Source organism: Protopterus annectens, chromosome 2.part0 (assembly GCF_019279795.1).
Source record: "Protopterus annectens isolate FY-2018-M chromosome 2.part0, PAN1.0, whole genome shotgun sequence".
Taxonomy (NCBI): Eukaryota; Metazoa; Chordata; order Ceratodontiformes; family Protopteridae; genus Protopterus; species Protopterus annectens.
Genome location: NC_056728.1, coordinates 1,124,508,806 through 1,124,526,863, shown reverse-complemented (window position 1 = coordinate 1,124,526,863; position 18,058 = coordinate 1,124,508,806). Strand labels below are relative to the sequence as shown.

The 18,058-nt window shown below is 47.1% G+C and overlaps 1 protein-coding gene across 2 annotated transcripts in view; it reads left to right on the top strand.

Moving 5' to 3' along the window:
- The window catches only part of TRMT10A (tRNA methyltransferase 10A), a 457,277-nt gene that overhangs the window by 280,205 nt on the left and 159,014 nt on the right, over window positions 1-18,058 (top strand). The gene's annotated exons all lie outside the window — the stretch shown is intronic.

Here is an 18,058-nt window from a genome sequence, read left to right as displayed (position 1 = left end):
GCCAGAGCTTTGGATAGATGGGGAAAGAAAGTCTATACTTCTTCCACCTTAGCTATGAGGGCGTTGAATTGCCAGTTTCACATGTTGAAATATCAGAACTATCTTCTTTCTCAATTGAAGTCTAAGGTAGATGCTCTGGCGGAAGGCATTGAGTGTAAAGAATTACAAGATTTGGTACATGTCTCTGAACAGGTGGGTAAGCATTCTTTACAATGTGGTTTTGATGCTGTACAGGCCTGTGGCTGATACTGGGTCAGTTCTTCGCAGGCACGCCTGGCTGAGGGATCAGAATTTATCTGACCATGTTAAGACAAGGATTTTGGATGCTCCTTTACAGTCTGATGTGTTGTTTGGTTCACCTGTGGAATCAGTCTTGAAGAAAATGGAAGACAAGGCTAAGTCTGTGCAGGCTGTTAAAGATTTTTTGCAAGTTCAGCCTCTCTTATGATACACAGTCTAGGGGTAGATCTAGACGTGGTAGGGGCAGAGCTCAGAGCTCCTTCAGACCTAGAACAGAAAGTTCACCTGCACAATCTTCGGTGAGGGCAGGGGCCAGTCCAACAGGCCCAATGACCTACCTTTTCAGCTGCCAGATCCTTCTTGCCTGGCAGCACCTTTGGGAGGAAGGTTGGCACTCTTCAAGGAAAATTGGAGTTTGATTACCCAAGACAGATGGGTATTGGATATCATACACCAAGGTTACAGGTTTTATTTCCATACCTTGCCTCCTTTCAAAGGCATGGCAAAGACTAGAGGCTCACAAACAAATTTCTCTGCTGCTCCAAATAGGGCCCCTCTGCCAGAAGTGGGCCTAGGATTTTATTCTCGCCTGTTCCTAGTACCGGAGACCAATTTTGGATTTATCTATCCTCAACACTTATCTGGACATTCCCAAGTTCAAAATGTTGACGTTACAGCAGCTTTACCTCTGCTGGGCAAGGATCACTGGATGGTGACTCTGAATCTCAAGGAGGCTTACCTTCATGTTCCTATCAGGCTGACTTCTCATTATCAGTTCTCTGCATTGCCCTTTGGCTTATCTACTGCGCCCAGAGTATTTCCGAAGGTTCTGGCTCCAGTGATAGCTTTCTTCAGGCTAAGAGGAATACAGATCTATCCTTATTTGGACGATTGCCTGATTCTGGCCCAAGGAAAGGACGAACTTCTTCATCATTTACAATATGTGATAGCAGTGCTAAGATGCCTGGGGTATTCCGAAATAAAGTCCAGTCTAGTACCCTCTCAGGACATGTGCTTTCTGGGTGTGAGACTGAATACAGCATCCCAGATGGCCTTTTTGACCCCGGACAAACAAAGGAATCTTTCTCTGTACTTCCATCAATTGTCTCATCAGTCCAGGCTGACTGCAAGGACAGTCCTTCAAGCCTTGGGGTTCATGGCATCTTGTATTCTGGTGCTTCCCAATGCCAAACTGCATATGAGGAAGCTACAATGGTATCTCAAAAATGTATGGACACAGCACTGCCAAGATATGGACACTGTCATTCAGATAATACCTTGCATTCAAAAGGAATTTTTGTGGTGGGCTCAGGAATGTCACCTAAACAACCGGCCAGAGGTGAGTCAGATTCTAACGACAGATGCCTCAGACAAAGCTTGGGGAGCTCATCTAAATGGAAAGTGGGTACAAGACACGTGGCCTGCCAGACTTCAACATCTACATATCAATTTGAAGGAGATGTTAGCAGTCCAATTTGCATTAATAGCTTTCAAGGATTTACTTCTTCCAGGGCAGGTGTTGGTTCTAACAGACAACACAACTGTCATGTGGTACATCAACAAGCAAGGGAACACATTCTTATCCTCTATGCAGACAAGCAATGATTTTGTGGGAGACTGCTCTCAGTTTACAGCTAAATCTTCAGGCAAGGTTTCTGCGGAGCACAGAACTCCTTAGCAGATGTGTTGAGCAGACAAATTATGGATCCCAGTGGAAATTGGATCCTCATGTATTTCAGAAATTGACAGTGTTATGGGGAACTCCAGACATAGATCTGTTCGCTTCTCCACTGAACTACCAGCTGCCAAAGTTTTGCACAAAAGGTTTCATCCCACAGCTTGGAAAGTGGATGCTCTTTCTTTCAATTGGAGCAATCTTCATGTGTATGCCTTTCCACCTCTGCCTCTCCTCCCAAAGGTACTCCTGAAGGTCAGACAGGACAAGCCAAAGATGATTTTAATAGCTCCAGATTGGCCTCGACAGCACTGATACCCATTACTGAGAAGTCTGGCACGGGGAGCCCCATGGCCTTTGCCTTTGATTCCACACCTGCTGTCTCAGGAGAACAGTCATTTACTCAATGTCAAACTTCACTCTCTTCACCTAACAGCCTGGCATATTCTGTTTTAAACCCTGGTCTCAGCTTCCACAGCAAGTTTTGAATGTTATTTTGGAGGCCAGAAGGCCTAGTACAAGGAAAGTGTAGATAAATGGAAGAGATTTTTATTTTGGAGTACAGCAAAGGAATTTGATGTTTCTAAGCCTAATTTAAGTGTGGCTCTTCAATATCTTACTGAGTTACTGGACAAAGGTTTGTCCTTCTCTTCTATTAAGGTTCATGCTGCAGCAATTTCTGCTCACTATGACTGTGACCCACCATTGTTTTCTCATCCTTTGTTTAAGCAATTCCTTAGAGGGGCAAAGAATATAAGACCCCACGTGAAGCTCCTACTCCTGCTTGGGATCTCAATTTTCTGTTGGAGAAACTCACTCTACAACCTTTTGAGCCTGCAGCTACTGCCGAGTTGAAATATTTATCATGGAAGACTGCTTTTTTGTTGGCCATTACGTTTCTGAATTACAGGCCCTTATGGCGGTTGAGCCTTTCTTAATTTTCCATATGATAGGTATCTCATTTCATCTAATCCTTCCTTTATGCCTAAAGTGGTTTCTGGTGTGGCTTTAAACCAAACTATTCATTTGCCTACTTTTATGCAAACCCCCAAAATAAAGGGGAAAAGATTTTGCACACTTTGGATATACACAGGCAGTTATTATTTGAGCAGAACTAAAGGGTTCAGGCAGTCTCAGCAGTTATTTGTCTCATTTGCTTTGGGTTCTCAGGGCAAGCCTGTGTCAAAACAAACTATTTCTAAGTGGATTGGGTTTTGTATTGCTTTCTGTTATTCCCATCATGGTAAGGAGATTCCAGCTGGGATTAGGCCTCATTCCACTAGGGCTACTGCCACTTCTACAGCTTTTAAGGGGGTGGCAACTAAAGATATTTTGGAGGCAGCTACTTGGAGTTCAGTGCATACTTTCTCCACTTTACTCTAAATCTAGGGCTGGTTTTGCCACTGCAATTTTACAGGGCATTTTGGCAGCTCCTACTGCTTTATAGTTTTACCATCCTCCCTTACCTCTGCTTTGGGATTGACTGCAGCAATGTGAGATGAAGAACATAGTACAGTTTTGTACCTACCATAAATGTAGATGTTGTTTGGGTTGTAAATATTGTGGATATTGTATATATTGTACATAGGATTAGTGCAAGGGTGGTTGTCTTCTGACATCTGGGTCAAGAAAAGACTGAGGATATGGCGTCGGTCATGCGCATTTTTTGTACCCTGGCCCCCTGATGTCAGTCTTAAAAGTTGACCTTGCGTCAGCCTAATACTTTGATATTGGACTGCAGCAATGTGGATCTTGAACATCTACAAAACTGTACTTTTCGGCCCCGAGTCTGCCTCTTGGCGCCTCGGCTAGGGGAACCCCGACACCAGTCATGGTCTCGGGGACGGGCCCCTCCTCAGATTCTGGTGGGCCCGCCTTCGAGGCTATGAGGAACGTGCTGGCCAAGTCTGTAGTGAGTTCACCCGAATCTGCGACTCCTTCCCTAGACACGGCGGCTAGAGCTTCTGGTGCCCCCTGTCTTCGGACAGCTCGAGTCCTAGGCCTGAGGATTCCTCCTTGTGTGGTCCCCTTTTTTCCGAGGAGCCTTCAGAGTTCGTACCTGAGGAGCCCCCCAGGAAAAAATTGTGCAAGAGGAATCACATAGACTCCCCAGATGAGTCTGTCACCTCGGACACCGACCTCGATGATGCAGAGGGGTACCCCAAGTTGTCCACTGATTATGTCTCGTTCTCCGATATCCTGGAGATCTTGAGACAGAGGGGCGACTGGCCATCCAAAATCCCTTTCGCGGAGGAGTCTGTCTTCCTCAAGGCCTTTGGAGCCCAACCCTCCACCTCCTGGGTGTTTCCACCCTTCGATGAGTTACTGGACTTTATTTGTCAAATGGTGTGGGAACACCCTGATTCTGTGGAGCCAGTTCCTTCTTGCCCCAACAAGTTTTTATCCGCACCCCCTGGCAAGGAGTTTCTAACCAAGGGAGCTCCAGTTGATGCTATGGTGGTGGCGTCTGCCACCCAGCAAGATGTGGCAGAGGCATCTACTTCTATCCATCCTCCTAACAAGGAGTCCAGGAGCATGGATAGGTAGGGGAAGCGTACCCTGACATCAGCGACCTTTACCCTGCAGTCGCTGAATTATTTATGTCATTTTACGAGGCTCCAAAGGGATCTCCTAAAGGAGTTGGGAGATACCCTGTTGGGTAACGTGCCTGAGGCGTTGACGCAGTCTGTCAATGCCCAGCTGTCTACCCTTTCGTCCATTGTTAACTCGTCCATGAGGCTCATATCGTATGCAGCCAAAGGGGTGGGTAGGGCAGCAAGTTCAGGCGTAGCCCTTAGGAGGCAAGCCTGGATGCACTGGTGTCACTTTGCGGAAGCGTTCAAGTCTTCTTCACCGACGCTCCATTCGATGGGTCCTCTCTCTTTGGACCCAAGGTGAAAGACACACTCACTAGATGTGAGTAGGAGGGTAAGACTTTGTCTCCCGTTGGGGCCCGTTTTTCGCTACCCTCAAGACCTTACCCCAAGGCTCAGAGGGGAGAAAAGATGTGGTTTAGAAAGTCCCAAAAGTCTTTTCCTGCCCATCAGAGTGACCCCCCCCCCAAAGGCGGGGGGGGGATTATTCTGGAAGACATCACCCCAGAGGCGGCGGAGGCCCCCACAACTCAGGAGACCGCAAATCCTTTCATGGTTCCTCCGTCCAGCGTCCCTGAGGGACTGCCCGACTGTGCGTCTCTGGAGCCAGTTGGGGGTTGATTCTCAATGCATCCAAGGGCCTGGGGTTCCATCACTCAGGATCAGTGGGTGCTTCGTATCATCACTGAAGGTTACACCATTCCCTTTATCTGTCCCCCTCCACCCTCAAGGAAAATCCCGGACATGCCACTCAGTCAATGGGATCAAGCAGCCATAGAGGTCGCAAAGCTGCTCGGAAAGGGAGTCATCCAGCCAGTCCCCACAAACCAGATCGGATTAAGAACTTACTCAAAGTTATTTTTGGTGCTGAAAAGAACAGGGGACTTGAGACCCATTCTGGACCTCAGCCACCTAAACCGCTTCGTAAAGAAGTCCAAGTTCCAGATGGTCACATTGCAATCCATTTTCCCATTGCTGGAAAAAGGAGTATGGATGTGCTCCATCGATCTCAAGGATGCCTATTATCACATCAAGATAAACAGGGTGTCCAGGATACATTTACACATCCGCCTAGGAGCCAGTCACATCCAGTTCCGGGCCCTGCCCTTTGGTCTCACCACAGCCCCCAGGGTGTTTACCAAATGTCTGGCAGTGGTGACGGCTCACCTGAGACGTCTGGGATTCCAGGTGTTTCTGTATGTAGATGACTGGCTCCTCACCGCCCCCACCAAGCATCTTCTTATTCAAGCCTTGAGTGCTACCATCGAATTGGGACATCTATTAGGAATTACATTTAAGCATTCCTTCCATCAGAGAGGATAAAGATACTACAGGACCAAGTCCTAGCCTTACTATCCCGAAGCAAAGCCCCTGCCAGGATGGTTCTTCAGCTTTTGGGGTCGATGGCGGCCGCCATTCTTCTGGTCCCTCTGGCAAGATTGCACATGCGAATTCTCCAATGGCTCCTGTCGACCTAGTGGTTGTACCAAGATCTGCCCTTGTCCTACCCGATTCTCATTACGGAAACCTGCCGGTGAGAACTTCATTGGTGGCTCCTCTCCCCCAACCTGAACGAGGGGCGACTCTTCTACCCCCCTCCCCCATTACCACAGTGACCACGGACGCCTCCCAGATAGGGTGGGGGGCATTATCTGGACAGGACGGTTCAAGGCACGTGGCAAGATCACGAAACCCATATCAATGTCCTGGAAATGAGGGCAGTGCTTCTAGCATTGCAGGCACTTTACAGCTCTCTTCCCAAGGATACCATCGCAATCTTCTCAGACAATATGGCGGTAGTATGGTACGTGAACAAGCAAGGAGGAACCAGGTCTTATCCTCTTTGCAGAGAAGCCATGAGAGTTTGGAACTGGGCAATCTCTTCCCAGAGATTTCTAGTGGCAACGCACATTCCGGGGAAGTCCACTGTGATAGCAGACAGGCTGAACAGAGTTATTCTGATGCCTCACGAGTGGTCCCTGAACGACCGAGTAGCGGCTCAGATCTTCTCCAAGTGGGGGCTTCCCTGTTTCGACCTCTTTGCCAGCCCCTGGAACGCGAAGTGCAGCAATTTCTTCTCCCTGATTTCCCCCCCAGGGGGAGTCGCCCAGGGACGCTCTAGTCCACAATTGGCCCCCCTGGTCTGCTCTATACCTTCCCTCTGGTCCCACTACTACCAAAGGTGATTCAGAAGGCGATCTGCTTGGGAAGCAACATGATTTTGATCGCATCACACTGGCCCCGCCAAGTTTGGTTTCCTTTCCTTCGGAAGTATGCAGTGAAGGATCCTTGGATTTTGGACCCAGTTCCAGACCTCCTGACTCTTCAGTCAGGTCAGGTCCATCCATCACTGCGAACTCTCAAGCTAACGGCTTGGCTGCTCCACTTCCGAACTTAGACAGCATATCCTTTCGCCTGAGGTGGTCTGGATTCTGTCTTCTTCTCACAGAGCTTCCACTAAGGAGATGTATTCTAATAAATGGAAAAGGTTTGCCATTTGGGCCCAGCGGCACAACCTTGACCCTCTGACAGCCCCGGTGTCTGCAGTATTAGATTTTTTGGCAACTCTTTTTAAACAGGGTTCCGCTGTCTCCACGCTTGAAGTCCAATTAGCAGCAATTTCTATTTATCATGTTGCCTTTGAGCCTTCACTCATGAGTCATAAGTTTTGTAAGGCCTTTCTTAAGGGAGCTTGGTTGCTTCACCCACCAGTGTCGCAACCTGTTTTGCCATTGGATTTGAATGTAGTTTTAGGAGCCTTGACGTCTCATCCCTTCGAGCCGGCGGCCACTTGTGAGCAAAAGTTCTTATCTTGGAAGACTGCCTTCTTGGTAGCTATTCCTTCAGCCAGAAGAGTTTCGGAGCTTCAAGCCCACTCTGTTAAGCCCCCTTATCTGATCTTTCACAAGGATAGAGTGTCTCTAAGACTAAACCCGTCTTTTCTTCCGAAGGTTTCTTCTACTCTTTGTCTGCATCAATCTATAGAGCTACCAGTTTTCTTTCCAAAATTTTCCAACAAGGCAGAATATAGACTTCATCAGTTGGATGTGCGTAGACAACTGAAGTTTTACTTGGATAGGACACAGCAGCAGAGGAAGTCAAACCAGTTGTTTGTGGCCTTTGCAGACAACAGGATTGGCAAACCAGTAACTAAGACCACTATTGCTAGGTGGATTAGGGATTGTGTTTCATTTATTTATGCATCAACAGGAAGGGACCTTCCATTTCCAGTTAGAGCGCATTCTACTAGGGCTATGGCAACTTCAGTGGCCTTTCACGCCAGACTGTCGGTGGATGAGATATGTGCAGCGGCCACTTGGGCTTCTCCACATACTTTTATTTCTCATTACAAACTGGACGTGGCCTCTAGAGGTCAGGCGTCCTTTGGTTCCACAGTGCTCAGGAGTGTTTTCCAGTGAGCCTCCCAGGATCTAGGTGCTAGCGACGCTGTCCCATCAGTCATGATTGTAGGCGAGATAGGATCGCATTACATCTTTTAGTTATGTACTTACCATAACGATAAATGTATGTGATCCATCTCACCTACATTCTTACGTACCCGCCCTACTTCCCCCTACCTGTTGGATCTGGAGGAAACACTATTGTACAGTTGGAGTGGTCCACATGAGTGAGTGGTGATGGGACAAACAAGATCTGCGGGTTTGGGCGTGGTGCATCCTGGGATAAGGGAGTTGGCCTAGCCAATGAGAGACTTCATGCTAGTGTATCGGCCGAGTCGGAGCCGATTCTCGGCTCCGAGCCCATCAGTCATGAATGTAGATGAGATGGATCACATACATCTATCATTATGGTAAGTATATAACTAAAAGATTCCTATCATACCTTGCCTATGCGTAGAGTTCCTTTGGTGGGCAGAGGTCTGCCACCAAAACAAGGGACTACCTTTCACACCACCCCCTGCCGCCCAAACCCTAACAACAGACGCATCAGACTAAGCATGGGGGGCTCACCTGGCAGTGAAGTGTATTCAGGGCAAATGGAACCCAAGTCAATTGCACCTGCATATCAATCAAAAAGAAATGTTAGCTGTACAGAATGCTTTGACAGCTTTCAAGGACCACATTCTTCCTGGGCAACTAATGGTAAAGACAGACAACACCACTGTTATGTGGTACATAAACAAGCAGGGGGGTACACATTCTTACCCCCTCTGCAGACTAGCCATGGCATTGTGGAACACAGCCTTGAGCTACCAAGTGCACCTACAAGATCAATTCCTGTCAGGAAAATTAAATACACTGGCAGACCGACTAAGCAGAAAACTCATGGACCCACACGAGTGGAAACTGGAATCAAGGATTTTCAACATGTTGACAAGCAAATGGGGGAGCCCAGATGTAGACCTGTTTGCCTCTCCCCAGAACAACCAATTTGACAAATTTTGCACAAGGACTCCCCACAAACAAGCCTGGAAAGTGGATGCTCTGTCCTTCAACTGGAAAAACCTATCAGTCTATGCCCTCCCCCCTCTGCCTACTACTAAAAAGCAAACAGGACAAACCAAGAATGATTTTGATTGCTCCAGACTGGCCGCGCCAACACTGGTACCCCCTCCTGCGCAGTGTGTCACGGTTATCTCCATGGTACCTGCCTCAGGCTCCTTCCCTGCTGTCTCAGCAGGAGAACCAGATTCTGCACCCTCAGCTTCTAACACTGAACCTTGCAGCCTGGCTAATTACTTAACCTCTCCTTTAGCATCCCTCAGCAAACCTATGATGGATATCATTTTAGAGGCAAGGAGGCCTAGTACTAGAAAATCTTATGCTGAAAAATGGAAAAGATTCTGTGCCAGGAACCACTCTCAAGGGATAAGCACAGCAGCGCCCAGTTTACCTCAGATTTTACAATACTTAACTGAGATGCTTCACAAGTGCCTGTCTTTTTTTCCTCCACTAAAATCCATGCCATTTCAGCTTATTATAACACAGAACCTCCCCTCTTCTCTCATCCACTGCTCAAGCAGTTCCACAGAAGGGCCAAAATTTTGAGACCACCCAGGAGAGGTCCGAACCCAGCCTGGGACATTACCTTTGGCTTGGAGAAACTCACTCTACCTCCTTTCGAGCCAGCTGCTACTGCAGACTTAAAATTTCTTTCTTGGAAAACAGCTTTTTTTTAGCAATCAATTCAGCTAGAAGGGTATCTGAATTACATGCCCTTATGGCAGTGGTGCCTTTCATCATCTTTCATGCAGGCAGGGTGTCCCTCAGAACCAATCCATCCTTCATGCCCAAGGTGGTATTCAGTGTGGCTCTTAATCAGTCCATTCATTTGCCAACCTTCTTTCCCAATCCACAGAATAAAGGGGAACGGATACTGCGTTCCTTAGATGTGCACAGACAACTTAGATTCTACTTGCACAGGACTAAACCTCAAAGGAAATCTGAAAAACTGCTGGTGGCATTTGCTGCAGGGGGAGAGGGGAAGGCTATTTCAAAGCAAACCATTTCTAAATGGATAAGCCATTGCATTCATTTCTGCTATAAGCACCATGGAAAACGTATCCCCCAGGGGATAGGTTCATAGGTTCATAGGTTCATACTAGGCTATCTGCCAGAGGGCATTTACAAGCCTAGCCCATAGTTTTGTGGCTTACGCCACCCCTTTAGTATGGGGAACTATACCCATTATTTTGCTGTGCCTCTGTCGAGCAGTGACACTGAGGTAATCCCTGGGGTATATCTGCGATCTCCCATCCATTGGTCAAGATTTCTCTTGAACAAGGCCAGCGAGGTGCTCTGCCTCACATATACCGGGATTTTATTCCACAGCATAGGGAGTCTTTGGGTGATGAATCTAGCACGTCCTATTAATAGCCGTGTCGAGGTTTAAGTCTCCGCCTTGTGGCTCTGACGGATCTAGATTTTTGAGGTGAAGCATATTCATCAAATCTGGGTTTGACATGGCCTTGTATGTTAGGCAAAGGTCACCTCTGAGCAAGCTGTAAGCGACTGAATAGAGCTGGAGTTCTTCAGTCGGGCAGCATAAGGACAGATGTTTGAGACCCTTTATCCTTTTGGTGAGGAACTTTGTGGCCTCTCCAGCTGCTGCAAGTGTCGGTCATTCCTACCTGTTGGATCTGGAGGAAACACTATTGTACAGTTGGAGTGGTCCACATGAGTGAGTGGTGGTGGGGCAAACAAGATCTGCGGGTTTCGGCGTGGTGCATCCTGGGATAAGGGAGTTGGCCCAGCCAATGAGAGACTTCGTGCTAGTGTATCGGCCGAGTCGGAGCCGATTCTCGGTTCCGAGCCCATCAGTCATGAATGTAGGCGAGATGGATCACATACATCTATCGTTATGGTAAGTACATAACTAAAAGATTCCTATCATACCTTGCCTATGCGTAGAGTTCCTTTGGTGGGCAGAGGTCTGCCACCAAAACAAGGGGCTACCTTTCACACCACCCCCTGACGCCCAAACCCTAACAACAGACACATCAGACTAAGCATGGGGGGCTCACCTGGCAGTGAAGTGTATTCAGGGCAAATGGAACCCAAGTCAATTGCACCTGCATATCAATCAAAAAGAAATGTTAGCTGTACATAATGCTTTGACAGCTTTCAAGGACCACATTCTTCCTGGACAACTAATGGTAAAGACAGACAACACCACTGTTATGTGGTACATAAACAAGCAGGGGGGTACACATTCTTACCCCCTCTGCAGACTAACCATGGCATTGTGGAACACAGCCTTGAGCTACCAAGTGCACCTACAAGCTCAATTCCTGTCAGGAAAATTAAATACACTGGCAGACGGACTAAACAGAAAACTCATGGACCCACACGAGTGGAAACTGGAATCAAGGATTTTCAACATGTTGACAAGCAAATGGGGGGAGCCCAGATGTAGGACCTGTTTGCCTCTCCCCAGAACAATCAATTTGACAAATTTTGCACAAGGACTCCCCGCAAACAAGCCTAGAAAGTGGATGCTCTGTCCTTCAACTGGAAAATCCTATCAGTCTATGCCCTCCCCCCTCTGCCTACTACTAAAAATCAAACAGGACAAGCCAAGGATGATTTTGATTGCTCCAGACTGGCCGCGTCAACACTGGTCCCCCCTCCTGCGCAGTGTGTCACGGTTATCTCCATGGCACCTGCTTCAGGCTCCTTCCCTGCTGTCTCAGCAGGAGGACCAGATTCTGCACCCTCAGCTTCTAACACTGAACCTTGCAGCCTGGCTAATTACTTAACCCCTCTCCTTTAGCATCCCTCAGCAAACCTATGATGGATATCATTTTAGAGGCAAGGAGGCCTAGTACTAGAAAATCTTATGCTGAAAAATGGAAAAGATTCTGTGCCTGGAACCAGTCTCAAGGGATAAGCACAGCAGCGCCCAGTTTACCTCAGATTTTACAATACTTAACTGAGATGCTTCACAAGTGCCTGTCTTTTTTTCCTCCACTAAAATCCATGCCATTTCAGCTCATTATAACACAGAACTTCCCCTCTTCTCTCATCCACTGCTCAAACAGTTCCACAGAAGGGCCAAAATTTTGAGACCACCCAGGAGAGGTCCAACCCCAGCCTGGGACATTAACTTTGGCTTGGAGAAACTCACTCTACCTCCTTTCGTGCCAGCTGCTACTGCAGACTTAAAATTTCTTTCTTGGAAAACAGCATTTTTTTAGCAATCAATTCAGCTAGAAGGGTATCTGAATTACAGGCCCTTATGGCAGTGGTGCCTTTCATCATCTTTCATGCAGGCAGGGTGTCCCTCAGAACCAATCCATCCTTCATGCCCAAGGTGGTATTCAGTGTGGCTCTTAATCAGTCCATTCATTTGCCAACCTTCTTTCCCAATCCACAGAATAAAGGGGAACGGATACTGCATTCCTTAGATGTGCACAGACAACTTAGATTCTACTTGCACAGGACTAAACCTCAAAGGAAATCTGAAAAACTGCTGGTGGCATTTGCTGCAGGGGAAGAGGGGAAGGCTATTTCAAAGCAAACCATTTCTAAATGGATAAGCCATTGCATTCATTTCTGCTATAAGCACCATGGAAAACATATTCCCCAGGGGATCAGACCTCACTCCACCAGGGCTGCATCTACCTCTACAGCCTTTCTCAGAGACGTCCCTACCAGGGACATCCTAGAAGCTGCTACCTGGAGTTCTGTACATACTTTCGCCAAGCATTATCATTTGCCAATTTTCTCTAAATCCAGAGCTGGCTTTGCCACTGCAGTTTTGCAGGGCTTTATAGCTGGGCCAAACGCTATCTAAATTCCTCCTCCCAACCAAAGCTTTGGGAATCTACCCAAATGTAATGACTGCAACAGTGAAACACGAAGAACATAGTACAGTTGTGTACACTTACCATAAATGTAGATGTACGAGTGTATTCACTGTTGCAGTCCTGGTTACCCTCCCTCCAGCTCCCTAACTTCTTTTGACTATACCTCTACTTTCCTTTACTATGCTTAAAAGCCTTTTTGGTGTATTTGCTTTTTTGTTGGAGGTATATCTTTGTACTTTTATATTTAATCGGTTCCCATTAGGGGGGCACCTGATGTCTGGGGCAAGAAAAACTGACTTAATGGCGTCGGATGCATGTTTTATACCTCTGACAACCTGACATCATGGAAGAAGGGACAGCAACCAACGCATGACCCAAGACTTTGTTAATCAGGCTAACTGAGGGCTACCTGCAAGCAGATAACCCAAATGTAATGACTGCAACAGTGAATAAACTCGAACATCTACATTTATGGTAAGGGTACACAACTGTACTTTCGTGGAGGCTTTTGGTACAGGCCCATCTACCTCTTGGGTGTCCCCCCCACTGCTGACCCTTTAATCAATCTTATCACCAGCAGGGCCTGGAAGGAACCTGATACAGTAGAACCAGTACCCAAAAGAGATGATAAATTTTTAAGCTCACCTTCAGACAAAGCCTTCTGGTCCAAGGCGGTTCCTGCTGATGCGATTGTGGTGGCTGCCGCCTCCAAGAAAGAGTTGGCGGAGCAGAGTTCATTTGTCCACCCTCCCAGTCATGAATCAAGAGCATTGGACAGATTTGGAAAGTGGGTGTTCACATCGGCTTGTTTCAACTTGCAGGCTTTGAACTATCTAACTAATTTCACCCATCTTCAGAGGGACTTGATAAAGGAACATTCAACTTCCCTCACAGAGACCATGCCTGCGGAGGATTTTAAGTCTTTCTCTGCCAAGCTGGCCACTCTTACATCAATAGCTAACTCATCCATGAGGTTAATTTCCAATGCTGCAGGGGGTTCCTCATGGGTGGCAGATTCAGGCATTGCTACCATGCGCCATGCTTGGCTGTGTTTATGTGGGTTTGCAGAGGTCTTCATAGCATCATTTACCAACACCCCTTTCGATGGTTCCACTCTTTTTGGACCCAGCGTTAAGGAAACTTTGACCTGCAGTGAGCAAGAGGGGAAAATGCTGTTGGCTGTAGGGATCAAATTCTCTACCCCCAAAGGTCCTTTTCTAAGACCCAAAAGAGGAATAGAAAAATGTGGTTACACAAGTCGCAGTCTTCCTTTCCAGAAGTTCAAGAGGATTCCGCTTCCAGGGGATGGGGGAGAGGTTTCAATGATAGATGCTGGCACAGAGGCACGGGAGGCCCACAAAACCAGGGTTCCAGCGAGCCATTCCGTGAGAAACCTTTTCAACACTCCTGAGGTGCTGCCCGACTGTCCCTCCCAGGAGGCAGTCGGGGGTCGCTTGTCATTGCACCCTTTAGCCTGGGCAAATATCACAAATGATCAGTGGGTGCTAAGAATCATATCCAGGGGCTATTACATTCCCTTTTCAGAACCCCCACCAAAAAGCAGAACTCTCTCTGACACACCACCCGGTCAGAGAGAGTTAGCCCGCCTGGAGGTCACCAATCTCCTTCAAAAAAGAGCCATCCAAAAGATCCCCACAGGACAGAGAGGATCCGGAACTTACTGCCACTTCTTTCTGGTACCCAAGAAAACAGGGTACTTCCGTCCCATTCTGGACCTCAGTCTATTAAATATGTCTGTCAAGAAGTCGAAGTTTCGTATGGTCATTGTGCAGTACATTGTGCCTCTTCTGCACAAGAACAACTGGATGTGTTCTGTGGATCTCCAGGACACGTACTATCATATCAAAATAAGTAGGCAGTCGAGGAGGTTTCTCCACTTTCGCTTAGGGGCTGACCACTTCCAGTTCAGAGCCCTGCCCTTTGGACTCACCACAGCCCCCCCGAGTGTTCACCAAATGCATGGCAATAGTGGCAGCTCATCTCAGGCTGCAGGGATTTCATGTGTTTCCCCACCTCGATGATTGGCTCCTTACAGCCCCCACAAAGCATCAACTGGTGGAGAACACAAGCTTCCTTCTTCGTCTGTTTGATCAGCTGGGGATAACAGTGAATCTGGCCAAATCTTCCTTAACTCCATCTCAACAACTGAAATTTATAGGCACACAGCTGGACACTACCTCAGAGATTGCAGCCCTTCTTCTCCGATGAGAGCTTCTTATTCAATCTCATGTCCAGGCTCTTCCGGAGCAAACTCGTCCTCCAGTATCACTCATTCTCAGGGCTTTGGGTTCCATGGCAGCTTACATTTATCTAGTCCTACTGGCCAGATACTACATGAGTACTACAGTGGACCCTGGCAGTCCAGTGGTCCTCCCTTTCTCATCCATTGTCAACCTTCATTCGTCTCATTACTATTTGTCAGAGGCGCACCTATCATTGTGGATGGATTCCCCGGATCTTCTAACAGGCAGACCGTTCTCTCCATCCATTCCTATGGCCAAGGTAACCATGGACGCTTCCCTTCTAGGGTGGGGAGGTGGCATTTACAAGGAAAGACTGTCCAAGGCACGTGGTCCCATGCAGAGACCAAGCTGCACATAAATGTTCTGGAGGAGTCCTGCTATCGTTGCAAGCTTTTCAGGATTGCCTCCCTCTGGGGACAATTGCAGTTCACAAGGACAACATGGCTGTTGTATGGTACATAAACAAGCAAGGGGCACATGTTTTTATCTGCTTTGTCGTAAGGCCATGAGGGTTTGAGAATGGGCAATGTCCTCTGGGTGCTTTCCCCTTTCAGTGCACATTCCCGGAGCATCCAATATGCTGGGGGACAAGTTAAGCAGGACTATCCTGACCCCTCATGAGTGGTTCCTGAATCTTTCAGTGGCGGAGCAGATCTTCTATCGGTGGGGTCAGCCGAACTGCGATCTGTTTGATTCCCCTCTCAATCACAAATGCAACAGTTATTTCGCCTTGATCCCCACAGAGGGGAGTCCCCAGGGGACATGCTGACTCATGATTGGCCTCTGGATCTCCTTTATGCCTTTCCACCATTACCTCTAATTCTCAGAGTTCTTCATAGAGCCAGACACCTCAGAATGCAGTTGATCCTCATTGCCCCCTTCTGGCCTTGACAGGTGTGGTTCCCTGTCTTACATCTTATCTTTAGCACCTCCCTTGGGTGCTTGGTTGGGTGCCGGATCTGATCTCCCATCCATCGCTGCGTCCACTCCTGAATCTGCAGACCCTTTGTCTGACAGCTTGGTTTGTCCACTTCCCGTGATTATTGCTAAGTCCAGGCTAGCATCTCTTGTCAGGAACATCATCCCTGCTTCTCAGAAATCTTCTACCAAAAGAGTTTACAGAAATAAGTGGAAAAGATTCTCCATCTGGGCTGGGGGTTGGAATCTCGATCCTTTTTTCGGCTCCTATACCGGACATTCTCCTTTTCTTGTCTTCCCTTTTTAAGGAGGATGCTAGTTTTTCTACGATCAAAGTCTAATTGGCAGCAATTTCTAATTTTCATCTCAATAACGACCCCACATTTTCATCTCCGTTCTGCAAAGCCTTCTTGAAAGGTGCGTTTTTGTTGCACCCTCCTGTCAGGGATCCTTCTCCACCATGGGATCTTACTCCGGTGCTGCAGTCTCTCACTAAACCCCATTTTGAGCCTGATTCATCCTGCGATCTTACGTTTCTTTCTTGGAAAACTACCTTGCTAGTGGACATAACCTCTGCAGAGAGCATCAGAATTTCAGGCAATTACCATTAAGCCACCTTACTTAATATTTCATAAAGATAGAGTGGAGTTGAAACCCAGTCCTTCCTTTATGCCTAAAGTGGCCACTGAGTCGAATCTCAATCAATCAGTCCAACTCCCAGTGTTCTTCCCTAATTATGCTAATAAAGAAGAATACATTTTACAACATTAGATGTCCATCGTCAGCTTCGTTTCTCTTTGCACAGAACTAATCTTTTCGCCTCTCAGACCAATTGTTTGTGGCCTTTTCGGTTAACAGGAAGGGCCAAGCAGTGTCAAAAACTACTATTTCCCATTGGATTTCTTAGTACATTTCATACATTTACTCTTCATGTGGTTCTCCTTTGCCTGGACCAGTTAGGGCTCATTCTACCAGGTTGTTGGCCACTTCTGCTGTCTTTGTAGCCCGTCAGTCCTTGGATGACATTTGTGCAGCGGCAACTTGGTCCTCTTCTCATGCTTTCATCTATCATTAGAAACTTGACTTGGTTTCTAGAGGAAGGGCTGCCTTTGGCTCCACCGTTCTCTGTCATGTCCTTTCTTGAGACCACCCAAGAATTTTGAGCAGCTGGGAACTCTGACCCATACGTGATGAATGGTGATTTAGGATAACATCAGATTAATAGTAGTGTACTCACCATAACTTGGTATCTGCATTTTCCATAGTCACCATTCATCACGATCCCAACCTCCAGCCCCCTTCCTGAGGGATTGGCAGGATTTTGGTGGATCTTTGTTAATGGAAAGTTACCTCTGCCAGTCTTCTTTCGACAGGGCAAACTCGATCTGAGGGATTAGAGGGTAGCGGAGCATCATGGGCGGGGAGGAGCTTGAGCTAAGCTATTGTCTAAAGTGTGCCGGCTCATATCCGATTTTGGATCCTAGACCCATATGTGATGAATGGTGACTATGGATAACAAAGATACCAAGTTATGGTGAGTGCATAACTGTTATTGCATTGATTAAACCAGTGCTGTATGGATTAACATATCATTTTTTCTGCTCTAACCAAAAAGTCAGAGTGCCTTTGCTCAGTTTAACATAAGGACAGTCCACTGGGTGGTCATTTCTCTGTTTCCTTCAGACATGTTTGTACTGCAGATGTCTATGCCGTGGCCACCTGTCTGGCTTGTTTGCCTTCAGCAAGCACTGTAAAGTGTATCCTATTCCTAGAGTTGAACATTCTATTGGAAGGCATTACTCTGACGTATTATTCATTTTGGGTTTCTTATAGGGTTTACTGCTTAGGATTCTTCCCAAGTGTTTTACCCATTGCATAAGGGCCCTTAAAGTGTGATATAGATATGTAACAACTTAATGTACCACATGAGCTACAAAATGAGTGAATGCTGTATTCTTGCACTCTTGTGCTGTATATGTGGTCGTTCCAGCTACTAAACAGAGTTGCTTCTGGAATTTCAGTAAGTGACCAACAATCTAATAATTTGTTTGGTTTTAATTTATTTTTATGCAGGTGGAGCTCAATAAAAGTATGGAAC